Source organism: Gossypium hirsutum, chromosome A02 (assembly GCF_007990345.1).
Source record: "Gossypium hirsutum isolate 1008001.06 chromosome A02, Gossypium_hirsutum_v2.1, whole genome shotgun sequence".
Classification (NCBI taxonomy): Eukaryota; Viridiplantae; Streptophyta; class Magnoliopsida; order Malvales; family Malvaceae; genus Gossypium; species Gossypium hirsutum.
The window spans coordinates 56,590,608-56,603,785 of NC_053425.1; positions in this window are offsets into that span (position 1 = coordinate 56,590,608).

Sequence of the window (13,178 nt, forward strand, 5' to 3'; positions counted from 1 at the left end):
TACCTCGAGGTTTTGGAAGAAGTTGTAAGAAGCTTTGGGAACAAAATTGAATTTTAGCATAGCTTTTCACCTGCAAACCGACGATCAGTTGGAGAGAGTAATTCAGATCCTTGAGGATATGTTACATTGTTGTGTCCTAGAGTTCTAAGGCAGTTCGGAAAAGTATCTACTACTGGTCGAATTTTCTTACAATAATAGTTATCAGTCAAGTTTGAAAATGGCACCTTATGAAGCTTTCTATGGGCGTAAGTCCCAAACGCCTTTGTATTAGACCAAGCTTAGAGAGAGTCAGATTCACGGGGTCGACTTAGTTAAGGAGGCTGAAGAAAAAGTTAAGGTGATTCATGATTGTTTAAAGGATACTTTGGATAGACAGAAATCCTATGCAGATTTCAAACGAAAGGAAATTGAATTTCAGGTCGACGATAAAGTATTTATGAAAGTGTCTCCTTGGAAAAAAAGTTCTCAGATTTGGTAAAAAGGGTAAATTGAGTCCGCATTTTATCGGACCTTATGAGGTGATTGAGAAAATAGGACTAGTAGCTTATCAGTTCGGCCTTACCAGCAGAATTGGAAAAGATCCACAACGTATTCCATGTGTCCATGTTGCGCCGATACCGCTCTGACCCTTCACATGTGATTCCCTTAACTGAAGTAAAGATTAGATCGGACATGTCTTATGGTGAGGAACCTATTAAGATTCTAGCTCGAAAAGTTAAGCGATTGAGGAATAAGAGTGTTCCCCTTGTGAAAGTGCTATGGCAAAGACATGAAGTCGAAGAGGCCACGTTGGAAACTAAGGAGACTATGAGAGACCAATACCTGAACTTATTCACCGGTAAGATTTTAGGGGACAAAAATCCCTAGGGGGAAAATTGTAACAGCCTGATTTTGGGCCTAGTCAGAACAGTGGTTTTGGAACCACTAACCCGAGGTTGGAGAAATTATTTTGATGTGATTTTATGTGTTATAGAGTAATTAAATTAGTGTATGAAAATTTTGGTAAAATAATTTTAACGATAGCATGCTGAATTTTGAAAAAGGACGAAATCGCATAGAAGGTAAAAGTTTTGTTTTACTACCCAATTGTGTTAAATAGTTAGTGAGCAAAAATTTAAGGTCTTTAAAGGAAATTAGACCCTTTTTAATAGAGGTGGTCGGCCATAGGGGACAAGATTGGTCAAAATGTCAAAGTTAGGTGACATTTGGTGAGTTAATTGAAATAAATAAAAAAAAAGAAAAAAGGCTATCATCCTCCTCACCTCTCCATCGAAAATTTCAGCCATTCTAGAGGTTTTAGAAGCTCAAAATTTTAGAAACTTCTCATCCTTACAGGTAAGTGATTTAGATAGTTTTTATTGATGATTTTTGCATTTTTTAGGACCCTTGTGGCATGAGCTAGCTAATGAGGGGTTATTTTGCAAGACGATTAAAAGTCTAGGGTTTTGTCATGAGAGTATTCATGTTGTATTCTAAAATTTTTATGGAATAAAATGAATTATATTTGTGAAATAAACAACTTTTGTGAAGTAGTTTTCATGGAAACCATAACTAAGGACCATTTTGAATAAGTTATGAAATAGGTGATAAATGTGTGAAATAATGAGAATTGTGAGACGCTATAGTTATAAAATGAATTCGGCTAGGGTTGGATGATGAGGAAATCCAATAAAAATCGATTTATGAGCTTAAGGGTAAAATCGTAATTTTTACGAAGTTCAAGGACAAAACGACCATTTTACCAAAGTATGAGTCTTGAGTTGAATTGATTAATTTGTGTATTAAATAAACTAAATTTCAACATTTTAGACAAGAGAAACATGATTCGGGTTTTGATCAGGGGAAGAACAAAGTTTATGAGGATTAAGCTCATTCCCATCATTTTGTACCGAAGTACATATGTAAATAATGTGTCATTGTAGTTTACTTTTAAATGCTTTATTTTTGTCATGTACCATAATCTTACTCGATGCCATGGAAGTATAAATAATGTGATGTAAGAGTAACCTACTTTATGAGCAAGTGCGATAATATCAGGTTAGATACGAAATCCCGTTGAACCTCAGAAATAGTATAGGCTACAAAAGGTAAGTCATGAGAAATTAGTGGTCTGAAGTTGAGTCTGAGTTCATGAGATAAGTGAGATATGTAATGTGGGTCCAGGTACTGATTTTGTGTGTAGACCTGTGAGTAGCTCAATGAGCGGGCATTACATGATAGAGCTATGGGGTACGGGTACTGACTTGGTAAAAAGGCCCGTAAGTAGCTCAAATATGCAAGTATTACAAAGTACGGGGTAGCCCTGGCTACATGTATAGCACTTAGGTGTAAACTTTCCGTGTATCCATTGGTATTCCGAGTGTTCAATGGGTAATTTGATGAATGAGTTGGTAATACTTCCCATGAGGTATGTCAATAGAGAGAATGAACTTGAGTTATTTTACGGGTAATTACAGGTATGTATACTAAACCCATGAATGGGGCCTCAGTATTTGATGAGACGTAGTACGTATGCATAAATGAAGTAAAGAGAAAAATAGTGAGATTAAAACGATATATATCATTTTAAGTATGATAAATTATCGTCTGATGAATGTGTTTCTAATTACACCTTCTTTGCATACATATACTTACTAAGCTTACATTCTTACCCTCTTTCCTTTCTTTTCTTATACTACAGCCAAAGTAGCTCGTGGACCATTGTTTTACGTCGAGGAAACCAGTCACACTATTCTTGAAACTTTTGGTATAGTTAGTCTTTTTCTATCTTGAGTATGGCATGTATAGGGATCTATACTTCTGTGTCACTGTTATTTTGGCCAAATGTGTTGGCTTAAGATGAACCCTCCATTTTGTATAAAGCCTTGGATAATGACTGATATTCATTATTGATATATACTAATAATGATATTTTCATGGATAAGTAAATTGCATGATTGAACTAATGCTTATTGTGGCTGATTAGATATTAAATTGTTGTATGGATTGGTCATGTTAGATAATATTGTAGTTTGGTATATGTGAGGGTGGCATAAAGACTTGGAAAATAGCCTTATTTTGCCCATACGGTTGGACACACGGGCAGCTCTATTGGCGTGTCGCATAGTTTTGTGTCCCCTGTATGTTTAATTTACAAGTCAGTATGAATGGTAGTAAACACACAGACAGAGACACAACTGTGTGAAGGGCACGACCTAGTACACGGGCGTGTGCCTTAGCCGTGTGCCTCTTATTAGATGCTGACATCAGAAACAAAATGTCAAGGTTTTTAGACAAGGGTTGAGACACGTGCATGTCATGGCCGTGTAAAGGACACGGGCCATCGACACGGGCGTGTGTCAAGCTGTGTGAAAACCCCTGTAGGTTCAAATTTATAATTTAATTCACACAAGCATGGGACAAGGGCATGTCCCTAGATGCTTCGGCAGTGTGTGTCACACGGGCCATCAGCACGGCCATGTTATAATAACCACACGGGCTTGTGCCCTGTTTCATGAGTTGTTTTTCCAAAATTAGTTAAAGGACTCGGGTTGGTCCCGAATGGTTTCCAATGGATGTTTGGGAACTCGTAGGCCCATATTAAGGAGTTTAGACAAAGTTCAATTTTTTTTAATTTGACTGAGTCTTAACAACATCGAAATGATTGTATGCATGTAATTAAGCATGGTAATGCCTCGTATCCCATCCCGGTGTAGGGCTCGGGCTTGGGTGTTACAATATGAATGCGTAGAACCAGAATCAACCAACAAAAATAATGGAGTAGACAGTAAAGTGAAAGTACCTACAATAACATTAGTTAGATTCTGATCCTTCATCTCCCTAACAGTATAAACATAAGTTGAATCTCTAGACTAAACCTGTGTAGCAATAGTATGAGCAAGAATCCGCTGCCCAACCAGTCTCCTATTACCTCTACCGCGACCGCAACCTCTAGTAGGCGTAGAAGTAGGTGTGGAATTCTGAGTCTGTGAAACCTCTACTCTATTCTGTCTATCCTTACGAAAATCTTCCTTCGAACCACATTTAAAACATCCACCCATCAACTTGCGACAGGCATAAGAAATCTTACGCTCATAATGTGCATAGAGCGGCCATCCAGAACCAATCGACGAACTCTCAGTACTAACCACAACATTACTTTGCTGTCTAAACTGAGTCAGTTGAGACCCACATATCGCACCCTTACTAGAACTATGACTATCACACCCTCTTTTAGGCGATTGATGACTAGGTCTACCAGTAGAAGCTCTTTTACCAGAATTAGTAACCAAAGAGCGAGGAAGCTCAACTAAAGTCTCCTCAATTGCCTTAGCTCTCTCCACTAACTCATCAAACATATCTACATTTTGTGCCACCAAATAAACTTGAATCTCACGATTAAGCCCAAATCAGAACCTATTACAATGGTCCCTCTCAAAAAGTATCATCTTAGGTGCATACTGACTAAGTCACATAAACTCAGCCTCGTAGCCAGCCACTAACAAATCACCTTAAACCAAATCCAGAAATTCCTTCTTACGAGTCTCCATATATTGCTTGCCTATTAACTTCGTCTTAAAAACCATAAGAAAGAAATTCCAAGTCTTTCTATTAGAAACAGTACCTCTCCAAACCGTATTCCACCAACGATGAGCCTCATCATTAAGTAAGGATACCGTACAACCCAACTTCTCATCGTCAAATAGGACATCTACTCGAGGATCCTTTCAACTCATTCCAACTAGTACTCAACTATGATCGGATCAGTATTTTTTACCTCAGAAAATTCATTACCACCCAATGTATAAAGACATTCAAGTGGCAAACCTTGATTAACAAGTACAACATTGATAGGTATAGGAGCAGGGTTAACACCAGTAATCAGCTGAAAAGCTCCAATCGTAGCTTCCATCAGAGGGCCTACACCCTCATCAGATATACCCATCGTCTGCACTAGCACAAGAGGTGTAGAAGATGTACCATCCTCTTGAGCACTAGCTCTCACATTAACATGTCTAGGAGGCATATCTAATGATCTAGCATACAAACAAACAAATAAACAGTGTCAATGGCAAGGAGATGATCCAAATCTTGTTCCTACATACAAACTTCAGGATTAAGGCAATGTGTCCCAGTTCATACCCCACATGCAATTCAAGTAAAGACATTTCCACTAATCTCATACCATTCAATCAGAGTCATATCAATGATTTCAAAAAATAAGAGAGATTTAGACTCATGAGTTTTGAAACTCCAAACACACAAAAATCACTTAGGTTCGAGCTTTATTGAATCTAGAGCTCTAATACCACCAAATGTAACACCCTATACCTGGCTCGGTCGTCAAGCCCGAACATTAGGATGCCACACCACCGCTTCATGTCATACACAATAATTTCAAGCTCATTCTCAAAGAAACGTTTTCCAATTTAGTATCCGTATAGGTTTTGAGTTAATCTTTCTCTTAAGTTATCATTCTTACATGCTAAACATACATCAAATAGTCTTATACTAATAATTAAACATGCATAAGGTTCATTTAGAAAAATCTTAAAACAAACTTTTAAGTATCGATACTAGAACATGCGTATCAATATTTTCCACAAGTGGTATCGATACCCCTTGAAAAATCGGTACAAAATTTGCATTTTATTTATCGTCTAAAATCTAAACTCTAAAAATTTACTGGTAACTTTTGAAAAGTATCAATTATTTTACCCCGAGTATTGACACTCATGATAAGGTATCGATACCAAATTACGTTATTGACTTTCTGCAATTTCAAAAGCATGGAGATATTGATATTAAAACTCGAATATTGATACATATACTTCGGACATAAAAAATACAACAAATACTAGCATATAATTCATACGAACTAATATCTAATCATCATGTATCATTCACTTCATTAAATGGTAACTAAAATATCTAAAGTAACAACCCAAAACATCATAATCATGATTGAGCAAGAAACCAATAATTCAAATTGAGCAAAATAACCATGTAAACAACTTAAAAATCATAGCTAAAACTAGCATATAGTCCCACATTTCCCTTATTTCCCAAAAATATTAACAAATAAATAAACGCCTACGAATTAATAAAAAAGGACTTGCTTGGATCACCCCTCGGAACCACACTGCTCATACCAAGTCACTACTAATCTACAATGGCTTAAAAGAAATAGGTGGGCTCAACAAGCTCAGTGAATGCATATAACAACTACCTTGCAAATATGTCATCAAGCATTAGTAGAACACACACGTGGCATAATTAGAATATCGCAACTTTATTAACATATTCCACTTACACATGCACATTTAACAGTGTATTTACTAAGTCATTGCATACAATTTCATATATACATCACAATACATTCAAACATAATTACAAACAATTTCCATAATAGTCACATATCATATAAACACATATCACATCACACACATATTCATATATTATGATAGTTTGAGATAATTTAGCACTTGAGCTATGAAACGTAAAAGTGGGCACTATCACCACTCATTGGATACATGGGTCTCCAACACACCACATAGACTCATAGAGTCAAACATGTTTCATAAGTAAAGCATTAAGCTAACACTCTCTAACACACCAACCATGTCCCATTGAATGGAGCTTAGCTCACATTCGCTTATCTCTCCAAACATGTCCCAAGGCCTCAACACTCAAATCACATATAACATATAGGTGAGTACTAACAATCTTATGCCACGCCAACTATATCCAATGGTCTCAAGTATCACAAGGCCAAAATATCTGTATTTCAACGCACATGTTACTTACCAATTTCTGATTACTTTCACTACACATTTATATCATTTGCACAATATTATCACTATCACTTAGCATGTATGACATGCCTACACATATACTCTTTTGCAACAATAATCGTGAACATAAAACATATTTATAGCATCTCATTTCAGTTCACAATTTCACAATAATGGAAGTACATATATCACAAAATAAACGAGGGTACAAGAAAACTTACACTCAAAATTTAGGGTAAGGTTTTAGACTACCACTAAATTCCAAAATAACGCATTGAATCATGTCCAAGTTAATCTAAACACTCACCAATACGCTTTCGTCTAAATGCCGAAAGCTTAAACTAGCCTTTCTTAGCTTGTAGATGGTCCTAGCAAATCTAGAACTTGAACACAACAAATTAAATAACAATACATTCAAAAATCAACTAAGAACTCACCACAAGCAATCAAAAACATAGGCACAAGCTATGTTCCCATATAATCAAAACCTTTAACATAACAACCTATACATTCAAATATCCCGGTCTATACTCAATCTTTCTACCTAAAAACAATTCTATTCATCTTTTAAGTCACCTATGACTAATTCCTAATCTTTAAAGTACACTAAAATACTTAGTTCATATATCGACTTTTCGATATGTTTATGGTTATTTTTTCAAAAAAATCATTAAAACCCAACAAATCCTTAACAATACTTCCAAAAAAAAAAGTTTAGAAACCTCTTAATTATATCAAAACCTATTGATTAACACTTTGAAATCACATTTTTATTCAAAAATATGAAATTCACCATTAATGACTATATTTTTGGCTTTTATTCAAAATTAACGATTTAATGGCTAAAAACTCAGTTTTAATGATCCAATAACATTAAAAACTAATAGGGAAATGAATGGTTACCTTTGGTGGAAGAAAAATAAAAGTTTTGTCGAAGATCAAGAAAACCCACAAGTGAGGAAGATGATGAAATCAATGAGATTTTTGGGTGTTTTCTTGAAATACTATGGAGTTTTAATGTTGGGAAAGTGAAATAATTCAAGAGCATGGAGTTTGGGAATCAAAAATCGATTGGGCGAAGCTTTTTCAAACAAGGGACGACACAAACAATATAAGGGAGAAAACTAATGTGAAAATTGTTGATAGGGGAATATATTAGGTTAATTTTTAAAATTTGGTCTAACTGCAACATAAACACTCTCATGTTTGACCTAGTTACAAATCAATCGTTTTTCTAAAATTAAAAGGTCTAAAACACTTTTGCAAAAATTTATTTGACTTTCTAAAAATCGTAGTCGAAAACATTACCGGTAAACAATGTTGCAAAGTTCCGAACACTTTAAGGCTAAAATTTATAAAATACCTTTAAAACTCATAGGCCCTATTTTGGGTGTTACACACTAAACCAATTTCATAACATAATTAAAATCTAAATCAAACTTATCACTTTTCACTACTAAAATTTCATACATAATGTAAACATATTCACAATAGAATCAATTAATTTAACATGATTTATACCTAAACTAAAATTAATTAAAGAATAATCCTTGAGTGCTTATAATCTAGGACTTGGATCAAGACTTTTCTTCCTCTTTTTTACTTATTATTTCAGTTCATATAATAACATAGATCTTCATTGAAATTTAGTCCTATCTTTATTGTAGTTATATATTTACATGTTGTTTCCACTAATTCACTTTGGTTATTTTATCTTCTTCCATTTCTAATCTCATGCTCATACTTTCATATTAATTGTTATTATAATTTAACTTCACACTTCTTACAATTTAGTCATTTCTTCTAATTATCTCATGCCATATTTATTTATGACTTTCAATTCTTCATCATTTTCTTAAGTTCAAACTATACTCTTTCTCACATGTCATTATTTTATACCTATTGTCTTGAATCATGCAAAGATTATTAACTAGTCAAGAATGGTTTAAGGCTCATTTTACTATCTTTTCAAATTTCAGTTTCACATTTTTTTTACATTCAATTTTCGTATGTAACTTGTATTTTTAGACTCAATCAATAACGACCCAAAAGTAAGTGGTATCAAAAAGTGTTGCTTTAAGACTCCATTTCTGTAAACTGAAATTGTAAATATTTAATAAATTAGAAGTGAATTGAATTTTAGTCAGGTCATTTTATCGAATTAGGGATTAATTATGGTATAGGGACTAAATAGTAAAAGTAGTAAAACTTTAATTCTTAAAGGATTATTTAATTATAGACAAAGGTCAAGGATTGAAATGGTAATTATTCCATCCTTATATATGTGTACGGAAGGTAGGTGGATTAATTTTCTATAATTTTCTATAATAGTAATAAAAATAATTAGAATAAGAAATGGTTATATAAAATTAACTTGGTGGAAAGAAAGAGAAAAAGTATTTTCTCTTCTTCTTCCACAAACCAAACCACCATAAAAAATTAGGTAGAAGCTTTCGGCATAAGGGTTTTGAAGTTCAGTCAACAATTTGGTAAGCTCAATTTAGTCCTTTTCTTGTAATATTTACGTTTTTGAAATCCTAGTAGCTTAAGCTAACTAGCCCATGTCATACTTTCCGATACTGTTAAAGATTGAGAATGTTTCCATGGTTGAATAGTTGAAGGTTTAGGTGTTAATTCGATAGATTTTAAGTTTAAAGTTGAAAAATGACTAAATTGTAAAGTCAATTGATGATTTTGTGCAATAGGGACTAAATTGCACAATTTTTTAATTTTGTGGTAGAAATGAGAAATAGAAAGTTAAATTAGGCCTAGAGTGAAATTGACATAAAATTAGAGGTTAAATTATGAAGTTATGTTCGTCTCGGTTTTAGGGGCTAAATTGAATCAAATGCAAAAGTTGTATAAAAAAGAAATTGAATGTGAAAATGGTTGTGTATTGGTAATTTTATATGTTTGTTTTAATCCATAACTAACATCAACCCGAATTTCTTAAAAAAGAAAGGAAAAGACAATGTCATCGACGAATAGCTCAGAGTTTACGATTTGTGTTTTTATAATCCGAACTATCTCAATTGTTGCATTTTTAAATTGCATTGTATGGTAAGTTCATAAGGTGAGTTATAATTAATTCAAGGAATTGAAATGATGTGATTGAATTGGTTATTTGTATTAAGGACTGAATTGAATAGATTCAGGAATATTAAATATTATTTGAAATGTGGAATTGTGCTAATGTTGTAATGAACTATGCTGTTATATATGGGAACTATGGATTGGCTGATTGAGATTATTATATGGAAATGAAGAATTGGTTAAAAAATGAATGTGAGAAATTGTTACCCTATTAACTGTTCGGGCAGGGTCGAGTGTAGTTGGCATGCCATAGGATAGGAAGAGTTCATGGTTATACAACTAGGTGTTGGGGAGTGCTTGGCACCCCATTTTTTGATTATACCGACCAGTGCTAGGCACATATTTTTCAATTTTTACCGGCCAACGTAGGGTGTAACTTATTATTTTGGATTTTTTTTTACAGGCACTGGGTGAAAAATTGGTATGTTGGTTGGATTCATGTATCTATCCGAGTCCGAGTCATGTTAATTGGGAAATAAAATTGACAATCGAAATAACGATATGCGAAATGAATAGAAATAAAGATGATTATGATCTTGAATGCATACAATGAAAATTGATATGGAATGAGATATTAAGGCTTGATATTTCAATGGATATAAAATAGAAGTGTGATATTAATACCTTATGTTGAAATTGGGCATTGAAAGTATGAAAAAGAAAGGTTTACATGATAGTTTGCATAACATTAATTATTTTTATCTCGTGCATTTGAATGAATCACATTATGTTTTAATGTTCAGATTATAGAAATACCACTGACCATACTCAGCGTATGATTTTGTTTTCTATGCTAAGGTTAAATACTTTTTGATTCAATTGTCAACTTTAGCATCCAACGTCAATCCCAGACTCAAGTGTTGGTGATAGTTTATTTTGGTCATGGCATGTACCTTAGGAGTCATGAGTTAAGGAATGTCTATTTTGGATATTGTTGGCATTTTGAGTATCTTATGTATATGCTTATATATATATGAGTGATGGCAATGTTGTCTTGTTGATTTGGTTGGTATTTTTGCTTACAAGTTGATGAGGTAATTTGTTTGAAATAGATCAGTAAATGAATGGTATGTATATGTTAGTTTTGAATCATTTTGGTAAGGCTTTGTGCATGCTTGTATCGTTGATGTTGAATCATTTTTATAAGGTGTTTTAAATGGTCAAATAAGTATGCCATGTTAATTGTTTTGAGGTTCCTTGGAAGGCATAATGGATTGGTTTTAATATGGTGTTATAGTTGAACTTGAATTGCTTGATTGAGGTGCCAAATGTGGCATATTGGTTAGGTACTTATTTTTATTGTTATAAGTGATATTTTTGGTATGATATTGATACTTTTGAATTGGGTGAGAATTGGTACAATGTGTTTCTTGTGGCACAAGTGAATTAGGTTTAAAAAGCTTGTTTTGGAAGGTTTTAATAGGTAGATAGGACCTGATACACAGCCTGAAACACGATCGTGTCTGATACCTGGGCATATGGCATGGCCATGTAGTCTGCACATTTAGGGTGATTTGGCTCACATGGCTACAATTTGTTACATGGCTCGACGATATGTTCATGTGACATCTTTTAAATATTTACACTTTTAACCCACACAGCATTAGTGAGTTCACGGTTTTTTCACACGACCATGTGACTCTAGTTCCACAGGGCTTGCCCACATGGTCGTGTGTCTCATCCCACATGACCTCAGCCTCTCACACGGTTAGAAGACATGGTCATGTGACCCCTATTTGTAAAATTTTCCTATATTTTTGTTTTTGTTTCAATTTGATCACTGTTTTATGCCAGGTTGGTTTTAAGCTTTTGTAAGCTTGATACAAACCCGAATTTGGTTGAATTTTGGACTGTGAAAAGTAAATAATTCTTTTTTATTTGCTTGTAGCACCTTATTTCTCGGTCCAGTGACCAGATTAGGTATAAGTTGTTACACGGTCTTTGTTCAAGGATCAACTAAGCCTAGACTTAGATACCACTAAATGTAATACCCCCATACCTGACCTGATCATTAGGTTAAGGTATCAAGTTAATACATTCATTGCCGGAACAAATATTGTTAAACTTAGTTCATTTTATCATTTTAATCGAACTAATAAGATCAATTTGCAATTGCAACACAAATTTAAAAACTTATCTAAATTCAATATGAGCTTCCAATAGCTCTCATAACAATTTATAATTGAATAGGACCAAATTGAAAAGTTTTCAAAACCTCGATTCGACGTCGCGATGTTAGGAATTCCTTGTTGCAACGTCACCTATTGACTTGAGCTCGTCGCAACGTGGTGAACTTGTCACCGTGAGGTCAATTCTGTGTCCACATAATTTCCATTCTATCATTTCTCATCACTTACAATCAAATTTATATACCACAATTGATATCATTCATATAGATTCATTTTCAATTTCAACACCATATAACAATTATTCACTTAATATCTCAACAATTCATTTAAATTATTCTATATATTAACAAATCTATCACTTATAACACACTTTTAGCATCACACTCTTCTACTATTTATTTGCTTCCTCCTCCTCTCCAATCCGCATCCTTTATATATGTGTGTATTTATGAACCTTTTATTTTGAGTATAGTATGCTTATATGTAACATTAATTATGATATTACTAATTACATATGTTTACCAAGACTTTCCACTTGAGTAGCAGTCACTAAATTATTTATATCTGGGTCTACAGTGTTCCAAATTAAGATCCTCTTGTTGTTTTTTAAACTAGACTCAATGACCTTTTAGCATAAAATTTTTAGAATTTCAAATTAAGCCAATTAATTTTGTATTTTCTTTAAAATTTCCTCTATTCTACTGCTAGGCAAGTTTGACCCTTCTACACCAAAAATTAATTTCTTTCAGTACAAGATTCATATTATGTTTCTAATTTTTTCCCTTGAAAATAGACTCATCAATATTTTAAGAATATAAATTTAAACTCGTAAATATTCTTGACAATTTTTAATATTTTTTTTAAAAATCATAATATGAAAACATGAAATCATTCGGACATTGTCTCACAAAATTTCATATAACTCATAATCTATAATTCCATTTCTTTTATGTAAAATAGATTCAATAATATTTAAATCCATATTTAATTAAACCTCTAAGTCGATTTCTACAAGTTTTAGTGAATTTTCAATGTTAAACTAGTGTTGCTATTCAAAACTGTTTTAATGAATATATTTACTTATTATGTTTTATATCATATATACCAACATTTAACTTTTATTTTACTTATCAACTATTGAATTGCTATACAATATCACACTTAGATTATTATTCAATTTAAT